This window comes from Pan paniscus, chromosome Y (genome assembly GCF_029289425.2).
Source record: "Pan paniscus chromosome Y, NHGRI_mPanPan1-v2.0_pri, whole genome shotgun sequence".
NCBI classification, from domain to species: Eukaryota; Metazoa; Chordata; class Mammalia; order Primates; family Hominidae; genus Pan; species Pan paniscus.
This window is the reverse complement of record NC_073273.2, coordinates 16,529,644-16,542,314: the sequence shown is the minus strand read 5'-3', so window position 1 is coordinate 16,542,314 and position 12,671 is coordinate 16,529,644. Positions and strand designations below refer to the sequence as shown.

Below are 12,671 nucleotides of genomic sequence, written 5' to 3'. Positions count from 1 at the left end.
GTAAACGAAATCAGGCAACTATTAGAAAACAAAATAGTGGAGAGGTTACTCTGATAAGCAGGTTGAGAAACAGACCAATAGGCTACAATTGGTATGTCTATCCAAATAGAGAAATCATTCCTTTGTTTATTTGCCTAGGAGTAACACTGAGGGATTGGTCACTTTATGAGAACTATGTTTTCTTTTGTATTTTAACGTTAGGGTTCAAATAGAAACAAGACATTAAGGCCTTTAATCATATTGCAGTAGGAGCCTTTTTTTTTATTGCTTTAAGATCATTGAGACCATTTTTATTTTTTTCTTTTAACCATGAAGCTAAACTTACTTTGACAGCATGCTTACCAAAGATTAAAGCCACAAAACTGCTTAGTTTTGACAAGAGATTCATTTTTAGATTATAAGATAAAAATTTTAAAGCTTTATGTTTTATTCAGGGAGCATTTAAATATAAAGTGGTTGATTGACCACTAAAATATTTCTAGTGCACTGACTTGGGAGCATGGAGGTTAAGAGGTGTGGGTGGGAATGGGGAAGGATTTCATGGTCCCACACCTTGTTGTCATCACCATCCCCGGGTGGGTAGTCCCCCAATTCACCATGGCCAGCGCCACTGCCCGTGATTGTTTTGTGCTCTGTAGATTACACACATGTCATCCCACTTGATCCTCACAACCACTCTATGATGGAAGACACGTTGATGTTATTATCACCATTTTATACAAAGAAATTGAGTGTTCACATACCTGGGGTTACCAGGCAGTGAGGAGAGCAACTGGTAGAGAACCCTGTCTGCTTTCTTCTTGAGACACAGGTCTTACTCTGTCTGCCAGGCTGGATTGCAGTGGCATGATCTCGGCTCACTGCAGCCTCAACCTCCTGGACTCAAGTGATCATCCCGCTTCATCCCCCTGAGTAACTAGGACTGTAGGCACACACCAACATGCCCAGCTAATTTTTGAATTTTTGGTAGAGACGGGGTTTCACCATGTGGGCCAGGCTGGTCTCAAACTCCCACTCTCAAGTGATCCACCTGCCTTGGCCTCCCAAAGTGCTGCAATTACAAGCGTGAGCCACAGTCCCCAGCCAGAATCCTGCCTTCTAAACATATTAACTACTTTTATTTTTTATTTTAGTGTGGTGCATAAGAGGAAACATGTATATAAATTATCAATCTCTCAATAAAGGTTCATTTTATTATAGCTTGGAGAGCTTGAAAGATTTGAAACATTTAAAGAATATTGAACTGTAGAGACTGGCTGAGTTTGAGGGCTCATGTTTGATGACTCACAAATGCTGTTTGTATATAGTTTTATCAAAGAAGAGGGGATCTTGGTGCTGGGTAGTATTTTTAGGTTTGATTGACAATGTGCAGTTGCCCTCCATCAAGGCTTACACTCCTACCTAAAGTCCATTCAGTTTTTCAAATAAAACAGTGTCTCCGCTACATGTGGTTTTGCCCTTTTGGTTCAGCAGCCTTGTAATCTGTTGACAGCAGATGAAACATGCCCCTGGTTTCCATAAGGTCCACACCCAGCATTTGGAGGATCTGGAACTAGAGGATGAAAGGAGATCTTGGGATGGGCCAGGATTAGGGTTAGGGGAATAAGGCAACGTTTTACAATAAAGACAAGATCAGTGACAGTAGCGTGCGAGCCATATTGGAGCTTGAAGTGAAAGGAAAAAACAGTGATCCTATCTTTTAATTATTTATTTATTTAGTAACTCTCTTACCCCAGGCTGGAGTGCAGTGGTGCAATCTCAGGTCACTGCATCCTTGGTCTCCCTAGGCTCAAGCGATCCTCCCATCTCAGCCTCCCTAGTAGCTGGGACTTCAGGCACATGCCACTATGCCCAGCTAATTTTTGTATTTTTTGGTACAGATGGAGTTTTGCCATATTCCCCAGGTTGGTCTCAAACTCCTGTGCTCAAGCAATCCTCCTGCCTGGGACACCCACAAGTGCTGGGATTACAGTCGTGAGCCACTGGCACCCAGCCTGATCTTATCTTTATGAAAAGTATTGATACTTTGTTCATCATTAAGTTTTACATTGATTTTTATTTTTTAAAATATTACATTGAATATTTATTCATCTTGATCATTGAGCTTTTGGTGCTCCCTTAAAATTTGCACTTGTGGTAAGTTATATCCTCACTTGCCTCCTCTTAATTTTTTCCCTGCCTTGGGCCTAGGAGTGCACACAAATAGGCACCATCCAGCCTCACTGCAGACTGAGGAAGAAGTCTGCATGGCCTCCAGATTGGGCCTATGGCTGCAAAGATTTCCTTGCCTGTGGAGAGGAGAGTGTGTGGAGGAGGGCCATTGCAGGAGTGAAACTCTTTGGCGCAGTCAAACTCCCTGGGGAGGTTGTGAGACACAAATGGCTCAGATTCTGATTCTGTAAGTCTAAGGTAGGAGCCAAATATTCTCTTTTTTTTTTTTTTTTTCTCTTTTTGAGACAGAGTCTGGCTCTGTTGCCCAGGCTGGAGTTCAGTGGCATGATCTTGTCTCACTGCAAGCTCTGCATCCTAGGTTCAAGCAATTCTCCTGCTTCAGCCTCCTGAGTAGCTGGGACTACGGGTGTGTGCCACCACACCTGCCTAATTTCTTGTATTTTTAGTAGAGACTGGGTTTCACTGTGTTAGCCAGGATGATCTTGAACTCCTGACCTGATGATATGCTCACCTCAGCCTCCCAAAGTGCTGGGATTACAGGCATGAGCCACAACTCCCAGACAAGGTTTGTCATTTCTAATAAGTTCTCAGGTGTTGCTGGACGAGGGTGTGGATTTTGAGGACACTTGCTCTAAACCAGTGGTCCCCAACCTTTTTGGCACCAGGGACTGGTTTATGGAAGGCAGTTTTTCTACAGATGGGGTTGTGGGGGTGATTTTGGGATGATTCAAGTGCATTACATTTACTGTACACTTTATTTATATTATTATTACATTATATATGTATTGAAATAATTATACAACTCACCATAATGTGGAATCAGTGAGAGCCCTGAGCTTGTTTTCCTGCAACTAGATGGTCCCATCTAGGGGTTATGGAAGACAATGACAGATCATCAGGCATTAGATTCTCATAAGGAGCATGCAACATAGGTCCCTTGCATGCACAGTTCACATTAGGGTTCATGCTCCTAAGAGAACCTAATACTGCTATTGATCTGACAGGAGGCAGAGCTTAGGTAGTAATGTTCACTCAACTCCTGCTGTGCAGCACCCCCACACCAGTCTGTGGCCCCAGGTTTGGGGACACTTGATGTAAACCCTGGTGTTCAGGACAAGCTTTAGAGCAGTAGTCCCTCTCGCCTGCATCCAAGAAGCTGCTTATGAGACACCTTGACTCCATGCATGGGGAGTATGGAGAGGTTCAGGATTCTTTACCAGACTTACCTTTGGATTTGTTTGTCTAGCAGCCTATCTTGAATATACCCTTCAGGGGAAAGATTGTATACTTTTCTGCTTACCTGGCCAATCCTACCTTGACAGGTTTCCATGCATGGGGTATACAGAGAGGCTTAGCATTCTTTACGAGACTTACCTTTGGATTTGTTTATCTAGCAGCATATCCTGAATGTACCTTCAGGGGAAAGATTGCATACTTTTCTGCTTACCTGGTGAGTCCTACATTTGTCACTCTTATTAATGGAGACTTCTCCAGGATGCTGAATGCTTGTTTTAGAGTGAATCATTACTGCAGATTTTTTTGTCCTGTCAATTTCTTGCATGATATATGGAAATGACAGCTACAGTATCTGATGTCAGGTGGTTCTTAAGTACCCCTAGGTTTTGTTTTAAAATTTGTTTCTTAAAATAGTACATTGGCTCACACCTGTAATCCCAGAACTTTAGGGAGAGGCAGAGGCAGATGGATCACAAGGTCAGGAGATCAAGACCATCCTGGCCAACATGGTGAAACCCGTATCTACTAAAAATACAAAAATTAGCCAGGCATGGTGGCATGTGCCTGTAGTCCCAGCTATTCAGGAAGCTGAGGCAGGAGAATCACTTTAATCAGTGAGGTGGAGGTTGCAGTGAGCTGAAATTGCACCGCTGCACTCCAGCCTGGGCGAAGGAGGGAGACTCTGTCTCAAAAAAAAAAAAAGAAAAAAAAGTACATTAAGGCCCAGGCAGGAAGATCATTTAAAACCAGGAGTTTGGGACTAGCCTGGGCAACATGGCAAGACACTGTCTCCACAAGAAATTTAAAAATTAGCTGGACATGCTGGCATGTGCCTACAGTCCCAGAAACTCTGGAGGCTGAAGCAATAAGAGGATCGCTTGGGCCCAGGGGATCAAGGCTGCAGTGAGCTGTGATCACACCACTGCAGTCCAGCCTGGGTGGCAGAGCAAGGTTCAGTCTCAAAATAAATAAGAAAAATTAGAAAATTTGAAAAGCACATTTTTTAAAGTACATCAAAAACATTTTAACAATAATATTGTTTTTATATATAAAGAGGAAAATAAAAATGACTCATAAACCTTCCACTTAAATGACTCCTGTTGGTGGTAATAGGATCAAAAGTATAAAATAAAGCAAAAACCACTTTCTATGCTTTCCTCCCTCCTCCAATCCCTCTCTTCAATGTTGATGTTTTTGTGATTTCTTCCAGGAAAAAAAATATTTTTATTTATATCTGTCCATCCTTCTAATATTATTTACACAAGAGTGGCCATACCATTAACACTGTAGTTACCTTTTTTTTTTTAAACTTAGCAATGTATCTTGGACTTGTTTCTATATCAGCACATAACAGATTTACTTTAATCTTCTGAATGGTTTATAGGATTAATCACTGGGATATTCCAGTATATAACTATTCCTGCAATTAAGATTGCTACTAGAGCAACCCAGTAGTAAATATCTTTGTCCATATATCTTGAAAGGCATTTATGATTCCAGCCATAGAAGTACTGCCAATAGTGGGGTTGCTGGACAAACAGTGTGTGCATTTTTAGGTATGAAGGCCAATACCACCCTGCCCTCAAGAAAGGTTCACTCCCACCATGACAAGGGGCGTGCCTGTTTCCCCAACACCTTTACACACAATGAATATTACAGAAGTGAAAAAGGAAAATATAGTCTTCCAATAGGAATAAAATACAGGATAACTAGAAATTAACTTGATAAATATGTACTATCTGTGTGAAGAAAACTTTAGTGTGCTCCAGAGGAACCCAAAGGAAGACTTGAACAAATCAAAATTTTGCCAGTTTCTTGCATGGGAACTTGCAGCTTGGTGAAAATATTCATTTTCAGTTAGCTATGATTTGAACATGACCTAGTAAAAATACCCACAAATTTTTTTCTGGTGGAGGAAAGGGAATTTACTGAGCAGACTTTTTAAAGATCATTTAGAAAAACAAATTAGGAAGATTCAAAACATAAACAGGAATATAGGAAAATTTGAGAAATGGTTTAACCAGATATTAAAACATAATGTGAAATTAAAATTGTTTAAAGTAGTGTTTTATACAAATAGATTGATGGATCACAGTCATAAACTCATATCTGGGAATATAATGAATGATAAATGTCATATAATATATGGCATCTGAAATCAATGAGGAAAAATAGATAAACCCCTGTGTGTGGGTGTGTGGGGGAGTTAAATTCATATTGCATAGTTTACATGGGATAAATCCCAAATCAATCAAAGATTTTTATGCAAAAAAATGAAATAAGTTTTATGAGAATTCACAAGATAACTGTTTTACAATTCCAGGTCTTTCTCCTATGACATAAAACTCAGAAGCCATTGAAAGCAAGACTGGTAAATTTAGCTTTATTTAAAAAGTTTTCCATGGAATCGCTTGAACCCAGGAGGTGGAGTTTGCAGTGAACTGAGATAGTGTCACTGCACTCCAGCTTGGGCACCAGAGAGAGAATTTGTCCAAAAAAAAAAAAAGAAATTTCATAGCAAAACCCACCATATACAAAGTCAAAAGGCAAGCAACAAATTGGGGACAGATAAATAAAAACCAAATTTCCTAATATGTAAACAGTTCTTACAAACCAATAGAAAAAAGGTCCAATGACCCAAAAGGATGCCAGGCAAAGATAATGGACAGACAGTTCACAGAGAAGGAGAAACAGCATTTAAATGTGAAATGTTTAATAAGAAAAAAATACAAATTACACAATAAGAGAAATATAAGTTAACATCTCACAGGGATCATGTTTTTTTTCACTGATAATAGCCACAGTATGGGAAGACAAACAACTTTATACATCACTGATGCCAGATAAATCCATAGTACTGTATAGAAGAAATCTAGCACTATCTGAAAAAATTACAATGCAGACATATGTATGGTATATATATGTGTGTATATATAGATAGATTTTTTTTACACCTCTGATTTTTGATTTTATTTTTAATTTTTGTGGGTACATAGTAGGTGTATATATTTATAGGGTACATGAGATGTTTTGATACATGCACGCAATGCATGTATTTTTAACCCAGCAATTCAACATCTATGAATTTATTTTTTGTATGTACTATAAGCGCACATGTGCAAAATCATATAGGAATGATATTTTTCACTAAACGATTACTTATAAAAGCAAAAGTTTTCATAGACCATGGTATATCACACAATGGATCTGTAGAAAAGACTGAGAAAACACTCTGTGTACTGCTATGAAATGGTCTCTAAGAAAAGTATACTGTTTTTGTTGTTGTTGTTTTTGAGACGGAGTTTAGCTCTTGTTGCCCAGGCTGTAGTGCAGTGCTGCTATCTCGGCTCACTGCAGCCACTGCCTCCCGGGTTCAAGAGCTTCTTCCACCTTAGCCTCCTGTGTAGCTGGGATTACAGGCATGCGTCACCACACCTGGCTAATTTTTTTTTTTATTTTTGGTAGAGATGGGGTTTCATCATGTTGGCCAGGCTAGTTTATACTCTTGACCTCAAGGGATACTCCCACCTCGGCCTCCAAAAAGTATAGGGATTACAGGCATGAGCCACCACAGCTGCCTGAAAAGTGTCCTGTTAATTGATAAAAACTGATTTTAAAAAGCCAGGTGTGTTTATGCTGACATTTGTGTAGAAGAGGAGGGAAATATATAGACCTATTGACTTTTGTATGAATTCTTTGATTGTTAATGCATATACACACAAAAAGATAATAATGTATTTCCTCTATGGAAATAAATGTCTAGGAGGTAAAGGATAGGGCTAGGATGTAGACTTTTCACTGAATACACATTTGTACCTTTTGAATTTTGAATTTTGTTTCCCCTTCTCAAAAATAAGTAAATTAGAAGTCCAAATTTTAAAATAATTCAATAGGTAAAAATATTCCTGGTTTTGATTTGTGTAATTCTAATGCTGAGATAGAATGTTTTTTCAAATATTGGTTAGCGTTTTACATTTTGTAAGTAATTGCCTCTTTATATATTTTGCCTATGTAGAATTTATTTTGGGGTAAGGAGGGTTTCGCAAATTAAGGAAATTAGCCCTTTATCTTAAGGGTCACAGAAATTTTGTTTAAGTTTGTCTTTTGACTTTGTTTATGCTACTTATTGCCTCCTAGAATTTTTATATTTGTTCAGTGTATTTTCCTTCTTTTCCCTTCCCTTCTTCCTTTATTTCTGTTTTCTTTTTCTTTTTTTCTTTTTTTTCTTTTTTTAGAAGGTGGAAATGACTTTTTCATTGTGATTACTGAGAAGATGACTCTGGATCTAAGACATTCCATTATTATTTTATTTTATTTTTGAGACAGAGTCTTGCTCTGCTACCCAGGCTAGATAGAATGCAGTGGCCCTGGCCAGGCGCCATAGCTCACGCTTGTAATCCCAGCACTTTGGGAGGCCGAGGCGGGTGGATCACGAAGTCAGGAGATCGAGAACATCCTGGCTAACACAGTGACACCCCGTCTCTATTAAAAATACAAAATAAAATTAGCCGGGCGCGGTGGCAGGCTCTTGTAGTCCCAGCTACTCTGAAGGCGGAGGAAGGAGAACGGCGTGAACCCGGGGGGCGGAGCCTGCAGTGAGCCCAGATCGCGCCACTGCACTCCAGCCTGGGCGACAGCGAGACTCCGTCTCAAAAAAAAAAAAAAAAAAAAAAAAATGCAGTGGCCCAATCATGGCTGATTGCAACCTCCCCATTTCGGGCTCAAGCAGTCCTCCCACCTCAGCCTTGTGAGTAGCCAAGACCACAAGCACCAACTAATTTTGAGGGTTTTCTCTTTTTTTAGAGAGACCGGGTTTCACCATGGTGCCTAAGCTGGTCTCAAACTTCTGGGCTCAAGCGATGCGTCTTCCTAGGCCTCCCAAAGTGCTGAGATTATAGGCATGAGCCACCACGCCTGGCCAGCATCCAATCATTAGTGCCTTTGGGTGATTTTGAAAATGACAGTCTGCTTATGAAGTACGCTTGAAGACAGCAAAAAGTGGGACAAACTCATTTTAGCAGTAACCTAGAGGATCCTCCCTGAGGGCAAGGGGAGAGGGACTTGGGCAGGGCTGGGTGGGTGTCCTAGTGGGTCTGTGATGAGCCTCTCCTCTCTCCACTCCAGCAGAGCTCCCTGGATCCTCAACAGTAAGGCTGACCTCCCTGTGTGACTTGCCCACCCAACTCCTGGAGCTGTACCAACAGGGCTTGTCTCTGGCAGCCGTGCACCCCTTTGTGCAGCCCACCCATGGACAGGAGAAGACACCCCTGGAGCATATCTTTAGGGCCATCCTCATCAAGAAAACCGACAGGTAAGGCCTCCATGAGTAAATAGGTAGCATCCTGCAGTGGCTAAGCTATGCTCAACAGAGAAGAAGTGAGAGTTTGGGGTTGGGGGGTTGAAATTTGCATGCAGTCCTCAGGGCCTCTGCCCTCAGACAGGTGAGGCAAAAAGTTAGACAATCAGAGAGTTTTCCTAGCGTCCTGCAGTGAAAAGCAAACATATGTCTAACTGCAAGCAGAGGGTTCCATTTAACATTCTTTCTCTCTTTTAACTCACTGGATTAAGCTTAGCTAGAAAAATGTCTACTCAGAAGAAGGATATGTCCAGAATTATGCAGCTATTAAAAGTGTAATACTTTTTAACTGAAAGGCATGGCTGGAAAATGCAATGTTTTGTTTAAAGGCTATATACAAACTTAATGTCTTCCCCCAAAGTCTGGAAATACTTTAACATTTTGAGCCTACCATAAATTCTGTCAATCACTTAACAGTTAAAAAAATACAAAATATAAACCCCACCTAAATAAAATGCTGTAATTGGTTTGGTCTTGATTTAGATTTTCAGGGCTTGGGGATAGTTTTCATTTTTCCTTGCCAAGTTCAATGTTTATGCCTACGTTTAGATTGGGCCTAATTAAGAAAAGAGAAATGAGGGTAGTCTTTCAAAAGGAACAATATTAATTAAAAAAATGAGAATGGAATGGAGAGAGCAGTTTGTTTTTGCTGCTTTCATAAAAATTAAAATTAAAATGAAGTCTAAGAAAGGGAATCAGATTGGTCTTTTGGCCAACTATCATAGAAGGAATGATAACGTGCTACAGTTTAAAGAGAGAATGCAGAGCAGCTCCTCCTCTTTCTCTCTTTTTAAAGTCGCTTTGCAGGTAGACAAAGCATTTGGCTGGTGTGCTCACAAGGGACAGCTGTGAGGCATGAGGTTGTGTGACTAAGACTGACTCCTCTTTCCTTTCCTTTCCTTTCCTTTCCTTTCCTTTCCTTTCCTTTCCTTTCCTTTCCTTTCCTTTCCTTTCCTTTCCTTTCCTTTCTTTCTTCATGGTTGATCAAGCTCTGTGGCTCTTAGTCTGCATCAGTGTAAATTAGAATTTGCTGTGAAAGGTGGTACATGTCTTTGCTCAAACCTAGAATTCACACATTTTTTGGTAAGGCGAGACTTTTCTCAATGTCTGCCTTTTATGTGTATTAGTTTCTCTCTCTCTCTCTCTCCTTCTGTCTCTCTCTGTCTCTCTCTCTCTCTCTCTTCTGTAGAAATGAGGTCTTGCTAAGTTGCCTAGGATGGTCTTGAAATCCTGGCCTCAAGCGATCCTCCCACCTTGGCCTCCCAAACCACTGGGATTACAGGTTACAGCCACTGAGCCTGGATGTGCATTGGTTTCTTTTGTTTTGTTTTTTCTTCCTTTGAGATGGGGTCTCACTCTGTCACCCAGGCTCAGCTCACTGCAACTCTTGCCTTCCAGGCTCAAGCCATCCTCCCACCTCAGCCTCCCATGCAACTGGGACTACAGGTGCACGCCACCATGCTGGCTTATTTTTCTATTTGTGGTAGAGAATGGGTTGCATCATGTTTCCCAGACTGGTCTGGAACTTCTGAGCTCAAAAGAGTCTCTTGCCTCAGCCTCCCAAAGTGCTGGGATTACAGGAGTAAGCCACCATGCCCAGCCCATTATTGATTTCTTTATGTTGATTGGCTGTTGATCATTATCTGGGTCAATCACAAGAAGTAACTATTTTGGGGGCTTCAGTGGTTTTAAGCAACACTGACACATAGGATATGTATGATAACAGTAGCTCATATTTAGTGAGCACTCACTGTATGCCAGGCTTGATCATTATCATTTCATTGGTATCATACACCTATGAAATAAGTGTCATTTCTGTTCCCATTTTAAAGGTGAGAAAACTGAGACACAAATGTTGAGTTGTCACGGTCACACAGAGGCAGCAAGTAGAGCTCTGCCTTGCTCCCAGGAAGGCTGACTCCCATACCTGCATTCTTAATCCTGGCATGAAGCACATGTTGTGTCCTTTTACCCACAATTCTTGTGGATAATCACTTTAGGAAAAAAAGTGGGTGAGGATATCTTTGACATTCCATCAAGAAGCACTTCTATTACTCAACCTTTCCCACATTTTACCCCTCAGTAGTCTGTAAGTAGATCAGAATATCAGCAAGGAAACAAAACTGACAAATGCATTATATGGATTATATAAGGCATCCACTGGGCTCCAGTGATTCTATTCTGCAGATTATTTAATTACCCTTAGTGTTTAAAGAAGACGATTCCATTTGGGTCAGATCACCGGTGAATCCTTCAGTGTGATCTGCCATAGGTGGTGATGTGAGCTCAGGACTTGGCCTGAGCTTAACTCAAAAAGGCGAAGATGTGTCCTTTTTTTCCCCCTGCTATGTAGCAATGCTTTTAAAACTTTAATGTGCCTGTGAGTCTCCTGGGGATATGGTTAAAGAGCAGAGTCTGACATAGGTCTGGATGAGGCCTGGGACTCTGCATTTCTAACTCATTTCCAGATGGGGCAGATGCTGATGGTCCATGGCATGCACTTTGAGTAGCAAGGGTTTGGAGGACCTAATTCTTGCCTGGCTTCATGCCTGACACTCAGCAACACTACTAGGGCTTGCCACTTTACTCCCAGGAGAGCTGTAAGCATCAGGCTAGGTAAGAAAGAACACAGGACTCGTGGCCAGCAGGCCTGTGTTCTAGGCTGCCTGAGGCCACTGGTAAGTAGTGTTGTGCAAGGGGCAAATCAGTGGATTTTTCTGGGCCTCTATTTTCTAGCTGCTACAATGAGGGGCTGTTACTACATGATTTGCCTGGCTTGCGCTGAACTCTTAAGTTATCTGATGGGACAAGATGGGTGAGGCAGCCCCTCTTCAGAAATAAGAACCACCACTTTCAGGAATAGTGCATTACAAGCCAGAAGTGAAGCTGGGGGCTCAATAGAGGTTCTTTACTTCCACTTAGATAGCATGAACAAATGAACTTACTTTCCAGAAGACAAAAATGAGCAAATTATTGAAAGGAATGAAACATTGTATGCAGGAGGATTTTCAAGAAATGGAAGTTGGCGGTCGTCTTGGGTTTGAGCTCACTTTAGTCCAGAGTTCCTGAACTGCCTGCCTGATGACCTTAATGAACATTTCACTCCTGGACAAGCAGATCCAGAGAAAGAGATTCCTTCGGTATTTTTGTAAGCAGAGTCGTCGTAAAATATGATTTTAAAGTACAGGATTTTTCTCTCTTCCCAAATACAATAACTGCATTTTTTTTTTGTATTATGAGAAAAAGACCCCAACAATCTTAAAAATAAGCAAACGAAAAAACAACATGGCCAGGTGCAGTGGCTCACACTTGTAATCCCAGCAATCTGGGAGACCAAGGCAGAAGATTTTCTTGAGCTCAGATGTTCCAGACCAGCTTGGACAACATAGTGAGACCTAGTATCTACTAAAAATTTACAAAATTAGCTGGGTATAGTGGTGCACACCTGTAGTCACAGCTGAGGATGGAGGATTGCTTGAGCCTAGGAGGCTGAGGTGGGAGGATTGTTTGAGCTCAAGAGGTGGAGGCTGCAGTGCGATATGAGTGTGTTATTGCACTCCAGGCTGGGCAACAGAATGATACCTTGTCTAAAACAAAACAAAACAAAACAAGGAAACAAACAACAACAAAAACCAGTACTTTTTCTTTATCAATAGGGAGTTTAAGTAGTAAAAGCAAAACAAAGGAAGACTTTTGTGATTAATTTTTAAATCGGACAGTTAAAGTGACACTTTTCACAAAGTCTGCCAAAGTTCTGACAGCTATAGATGCTGTTAAATGAAATGACTTAGCTTCTAAAAGGGAAATAAATGCTTGGTTAATATTTTTCAAGTGGAGCGCATTCAAAGAGATGTAGACACACTTTCTAGATTACCACTGGTCCAAATGAAGTTCATTACCACGAATC

The 12,671-nt window shown here is 40.9% G+C and overlaps 1 pseudogene; it reads left to right on the top strand.

The window, feature by feature from the left end:
• The window catches only part of LOC129395670 (raftlin-like), a 99,930-nt pseudogene that overhangs the window by 24,982 nt on the left and 62,277 nt on the right, over nucleotides 1–12,671 (top strand).